The sequence below is a fragment of the Galeopterus variegatus genome, unplaced genomic scaffold, assembly GCF_000696425.1.
Source record: "Galeopterus variegatus unplaced genomic scaffold, G_variegatus-3.0.2 Scaffold7340, whole genome shotgun sequence".
NCBI classification, from domain to species: Eukaryota; Metazoa; Chordata; class Mammalia; order Dermoptera; family Cynocephalidae; genus Galeopterus; species Galeopterus variegatus.
The window spans coordinates 78181-85196 of record NW_007733451.1 but is presented as its reverse complement, the minus strand read 5'-3'; positions in this window follow the sequence as shown (position 1 = coordinate 85196).

Sequence of the window (7016 nt, the reverse complement as noted above, 5' to 3'; positions counted from 1 at the left end):
TAACTCAACAACAACAACAACACCAAAAAAAAAAAAAAAGACAAATAAGCTGAATAATATTTCTCAAGAGATGACTACAAATGGCCAGCAGGTATATGAAAAAATGTGCAACATCACTAATCATCAGGGAAACACAAATCCAAACCACAATGAGACCTCATCTCACCCCAGTTAGATTGGCTGTTATCAAAAAGACAGAAAATAACAAATGCCGGTGAGGATGCAGAGACAGGAAAATGTTATATACAGTAGAGATGCAAATTGTACAGCCATTATGGAAAACAATATGAAGGTACTTCAAAACACTAAAACTAGAACTATCATGATTCAGCAATCCCACTAACTGCGTATGTATCTAAAAGAAAGTAAATCAGTGTATAGAATAGATATATGCACTCCCATGTTTATTGCAGCACTATTCATAATAGCCAAGATATGGAGTCAAGCTATGTGTCCACCAACAGATAAATGAACAAAGACAAATGTGGTATACATACACAATGGAATACTATTCATCCATAAAAAAGAATGAAATCCTGTCATTTGGAGCAATGTGGATGAGCTTGGAGGACATCATGTTAAATGAAATAAGCCAGGAACAGAAAGAAAAATACCACATGTTCTCATGCATGTGTGGAAGCTAAGAAAGCTGATGATGTAGAATTAGAGAGTAAAATGGTGATTTCCATAGGTTGGAAAGGGCAGTCGGGGAAGGGAGACAGTGAGAGGGATACAAAATTACAGCTAGATAGGAGGAATCATATCTAGTGTTCTATAGGACTGTACAGTGACTATACTTAACAATGTATTGTATACTTTCAGTTAGCTAGAAGAGAAGATTTTGAATGTTCCCAACACAAATAAATAATAAATGCTTGAAGTAACTGAGAAAAGAAAAGAAAAAATAAAACAGCAGTTTTTGGGGTTTCAGGGGAGCCAAGAGGGAGAGAGAGACAAATATGTGGAACACAGATGATTTTTAGGGTAGGGCAGTGAAAATATTCTGTATGATACTGTAATGGTGAATATATAACATTCCACATTTGACAAAACCCACAGAAATGTACAAGTCAAAGAGGGAACCCTAATGTAAAATTGAGGTAATAATAATATATAAATATTGGTCATAATTGCAACAAACGTACTATGCTAATATAAGAAATTAATAATAGAAGAAAGTGTGCATGGGGTATGTGAACTATTCATACTTTCTGATAATTTTTTCTATAAACTTGAAACTGCTATAAAAATAAAGTCTATGACTTAGGCAAAAAGAAGTATCCTCTTCAGAAATATGTAAAATAACACACTGAGTTACAATCATCAAAATCTGTAACATGGAAAACTCTACAGGACAATGGTCCAGTTTTATTTAAAAAATAAATTGTATGGAGAAATGAGGACAAGGAGAGGGAATCTATACATTAAAATGACTTAAAAGCTATATCAACCAATTGCAATGATTTAAAATAAAACTAAACATTTTTATGAGCCAATTGAGGAAATTTAAACATTTCAATTTGATGTTAAGAAATTGCTATTTTTAAAAATATATGATAATGGTACTGTGGTTATGTTTTTAAAAAGAGAATTATCTTTTTGAATCATTTCAGATAAAAGGATAGGATGCCTTGATATGTTTCAAAGCAATCAGGGTGGGAGAGTAGATAGCAATATAGTGATAGAAGAAAGGCTATGAAATGGTAATTGTTGAATATGGGTGATTAGTACATGAAGATTCGTTATTCCATTCCCTTTGCTTTTGCAAATGTTTAAAATTTTTTCATAATAAAAGTCTTAAAAAATGTGCCCCATCACTGATATTAAGAAGCACTTACTGAAGGGCCAGTGATACTGTGGTGTTGCAGGGACCTCTAGTAGATCAGATTATGCTCTTTTAATTCTTTCACCGCTAATGCTTTCAGGAGTCATGGAAAAGACCAGGGATCTCCTATTCACCCAAGAAGATACCATCATATTCTAGCAATTGTTTTCACCTCAAAGAAACTACATAGGCTGTAAACATCCACAGATGAAAAGTCCCTTGACCACAGAAGCTAGAGTTTGAGGAGGATTGTATTATTTTCTGTGACTGTAATAACAAATTACCACACATTTAATGTCTTAAAACAATAATTTTTATTTTATAGTTCTGTAGTTCAGAAATCTGAGTGGGTAACACCGGGATAAAATCAAGACGTTGGCTGGGCAGCCTTCCTTTCTTTAGGTTTTAGGGAAAATCCATTTTCTTGTCTTTTTCAGGTTCTAGAATCTGCCTGCGTTCCTTTGCTTCTACCCCCTTTTGTCCCTCTTTCAAGCCAGGAATATCAGGTTGAGTCTTCCTGCCACTGCATCTCCTCTGGTTCTTTTCTGCCTCCTTCATTCCCTTTTAAGGACACTGTGATTATGTTGGGCTCCCGTGGATAATCCAGCGTACTCACTTCATTTTAAAGTCTGCTGATTAGCAATTTGAATTGCATCTGCTAACTTAACTCCCCTTTTCCATGTTACCTAACATTGAGGAGTTCCAGGGGTTAGGTGTGGACATTATTTCCTGCTGGGGGAAGAGGACATTATTCTGCCTACAATGAATATGTTCACTGAAATCATCCTGAATGCCCATGAATGGGGACATATTTTTATAGTTGTTTTATTTTCCATTTATTCATGTATTATTTGAAATAATTATTTTACTATTCTTTTAGTGATTACCCTGTAGATTACAAACTGCATCTTTACTTCTTACAGTCTAACTATAAATTACTATTTTCACACATTCCCAGTAATACTAGAAGCTTAGAACTTTTTTTTAACTGAAGTTACATTTCTTGCTATTTGTGTTACTGCTGCCACAATTATGACTCTAAGGATATTTAAAGCCCAATACAGAATGACTACGATTGTTTTGTTCAGTCAATATTTATTTATATATACCCATATTTATCTTTTTTAAAAAACTCCTCACTTCTCTCTCAATTTCTGTGTTTCTCTATAGGATCATTTTCCTTTTGCCTAGAGAATTCCCTTTATATTTTTGCGAAGTTTTATTCTCTCAGTATTTGTTTATCTAAAAATTTCTTTACTTTGCCTTTATTTTTAAAGGATATTTTTATTGTGTATACAATGAAAGGTTGATGGTTATAACCTTAAATATATTGTTCTATTATCTTTTGACTTCATTTCTTTTGAGAAGCCAGCCTTTTGTACTGTTTTTGATAATTTTAAAAATAGTGAGGCACTTTTCTCTGACTGCCTTTAATGTATTTCTCTTTGTCATTGATTTCTGTCAATTTATATATGATGTGCTTTTTTATATGGCATAATTTTCATAGACTCAATAGACCTTCTTGAATATGTGGGTCGATGACTTTCACCAGTTTAAGGGAATTCCCGACCATTATCTCTTCAAATATCGCTTCTGCACCATTACTCCCTCGTCTTTTACTTTTCCAGTTTCCATGAACGTTACATCTTTTAATTATGTCCCCCATGTCTTGTACATATCTTTTATATTGTCATTTTTTTTTCTTTCTGTGCTTAAGTTTGGCTAATTCCGTTGACTTGTTTTCCTGTGCATGGATCACCTCTCTGCTGCATTTAATCTTTTGAATACACTTATTAGTTTCTATATTTTAGACATTGTATTTTCATTTCTAGAAAATACAAAACTCCTCAGTAGACTCCAATTCTTTGGTAAACTTCTCCTTTATCTCATGAACTTTCATCTTTTCCTCTACTTTTTGGGTATATTTTATGAGCATTACTTTAATTAATTTTAAGTCCTTTTCCATTCTGTCAACACCAATATCATCCATGGGTCTGCTGGTTTCTATCTTTTTCCCAGATGTTTCTTTTTGTCTGGGCAAGGACCAGACTATTAGCTTTTCCCACTTTCCCACTTGAAGAGAATTGGCAAATGCCCCCAGTATAAAAAAACAAAATGACTTTAGATGTCAGCTCACATTTCTAAAGTTCTCTACCCTCCAGAATGTGGGGCCCTCTTGTTGCCATTGTTACATAGGTTGCTAATGCCTTTAAACACACACACACACGCACGCACGCACACAAACACAATTTTCTAAAAAACATATATGACTTTTCTCTGAGTTGTTCTCAACAGGTGAATTGCTTTCATACAGGCTTCACCACCCTGCCCAGAAGTCAGGGCATCTCTTCAAAAGGATAAAACCACCAAGAACACACCTGCAGTTAAACAAGTTGGGCTTATTACTTGTAGTGAAGGAGAACACACACAATGGGGAGCCATGGGACATCTTTCAGTCAGAGGGTGTTACAAAAGCCTTATTATAGTCTACGGGCTCATTTTAAGTGATTTTTGTAGAAGTAAGGATATGATGCTTTTCTATGAATTGGATACTGTCAGGAAGCAGGGAAAACTCTTTTGATTGTATATCTTCATGTGTCTTGTCTACAGGGAAATTAGACTAAAGTGAGGTTAAGACTGAGTTGGTGATGAATCTGGAGTCAATCTGATTAGCTGAGATGGGGAATTTACATAATATTTTGAGTCCTGGACAATGTTCATGTCCTTTTGTGTGTGTTCTCTGTGTTCAGACATGATTATGATGTGGTCTAACCTCACAAGCCCTTATTTGAGGGTATTGTAATTTTCAAGCCCCTGACTGGTTCATTCTGGTTACTGTTCATTTGTCACTCACATGATTTTATGTTTCCCTTAAACCAGCCTCTTTCTGAGACATTTGATGAGCCATTTGCAGGGAAGAGAAAAAGATAAGTAAAAATAGGAACAGGAGTGTCACCCAGAAAAGGCCAATTTTCAGGGTAGAGTTATGACACTACCATGTACTGAAAACATAATGTCTTCAAGCCATATTAACTTGGGGTTTGGTCATATTCATAACATGACAACATTAAAGGACAACTCTGCCCCAACAAAGCAGTCCCTCTCAAAACCAGATAAGCCACAGTAGTAAGTGGAAGAAAGCTAATGATCACTGAAACAACATCTGCTAGAATATGGGCTGGAATATGGGCCATAGTACTTCCAAGTCACCACAGAAAATCTCACATTTTCATGTGTGTTAACTCAATTGTTGTTACATACTGAGCACTCAGTAAATGTTTGCCACAATATATTTATTATTACTGTTAGTGTTCTTTTCTCAAACTAGGCCTGCATATTCATTGAAGTTAGGAAATTTTACTTCTTAGCTTTACAACTGGTTTATCATAATCTTAAAACATTTGTATGTAAGCTTCCTGCACTTGTTTTTAGAGGCAAATAGAATATGAATTTACTTAAGCTATTTTTAACACTCCAAATTTAAGAATGAGTAAGATTTTTTCAGTAAACTGAAAACAAATTTCTGGTCTCTCACAATGACATTTCTCTTAAGGAGTAACTGGTGATGTATCAATAGATTCTAAAGTCAGAGAGGCAAAACGAGATTTTCTCTTACAGTGACCTACAGGTATTAGCTGCAACATACAGTGTTTACTTCTTCCCCTGAAAGTCTGGATCTCTGCTCAGGCAAGAAGCGGATGCGATGAGGGTCATCTAGAAACAGTTGACTTTGGTGTTTATGTTTGACTTTATTTAGACTATACTTCTCACCAGCCAGTGGAAATCAGCAGCTATTTAGAAGTTCACTATGAAATATCCTTTTGTTTTCTATCACTGAAGACACAGGGTGTTTCCTTCAAATATGGTTTGTCTTTGTGATTTGCCCTGTATTCTGCCCTTCTTGGCTATTTGGAACCATTCTGAATCTAGGGAAGCTCCACCTACACCATGCCTGCTGCTTCAAAACAGAGATTATGATTACAGAGGAGAAGATACATTTATAAACCCTGACAATGTAGAAGTTAAATAACCAGTACAATTGGGAAGGGAAAGATTTTGAAAAATATTAAGTATATGATTACTCCACCTTCAATAGTTAGGGATCAAAAAACAATTTAAAGTTGAAAAATATGGTAATAAACTACACTGTATATCAGTATGAAGATAAAATTGGTAAAATTGTTAAAATATTGATAATATTGATAATTTTTGAAGTTGAAGTAGAGTGAGGAGTACACGGAAGTTCATTACACCATTTGCTCTCTTTTTATACTTAGGAATATTTGAATATTTCCATAATACAATGTTTTTAAACAAGGTAATACGGAGAAGATGGTGGTAGACTGAGAAGTCTGCTAACTTGTTATCGTCTTTTTATACTTAGGAATATTTGAATATTTCCATAATACAATGTTTTTAAACAAGGTAATATGGAGAAGATGGTGGTAGACTGAGAAGTCTGCTAACTTGTTATCATTTATAGTAAGGAATTAATAGGTATTATCTAAAGAAATAGAATATTAAATGTATATGTATTTGTGTGGCCTGCAAGGTAAGGATTGTTTTTACATTTTGTGCTTAAAAAAAAAAAAAAAAAAGAAAAAGATATTTTGTGACCACGAAAATTATATTAAATTCAAAATTCAGTGTCCCTGTATATAAAATTTTCTTGGAACACAGCCAAGCTCATTTATTTACGTGTTGTCTACGGCTGTATTCTTGCTACAATGGCAGGCTCAGTAACTGTGAAAGAAGCTATATGACCTACAAAGCCTAAAGTGTTTACTATCTGGTCCTTTGCAGAAAAATGTGCTGATTATTGACCTAATAGAAAATAGACATAAGAGACAGGCAAATTTCAAAGAAATGGAGATGAAAATATCCTCTGATCATATCAAAAGATGTTCACTGTCACTCATAATAAAAAGTAAAAATTGTAATCAATTCAAGACACAGCTTTTTATTCATCATAATTAGCAAAATAGAAAAACATTAAAACATATTAATTGGCAAATAAATATGTGTGACTTCAATGGAGGGCAATAACAACACCACAATATCATACCTGTCAAAATTAGAATACACAAAATTCTTTACTGAGCAATTTTAACTCTAGAAATAAACAGACATATATACAAGATTTTTTTACTACAATATTATTTATAAGAGAAAAAATTGAAACGACATAGAT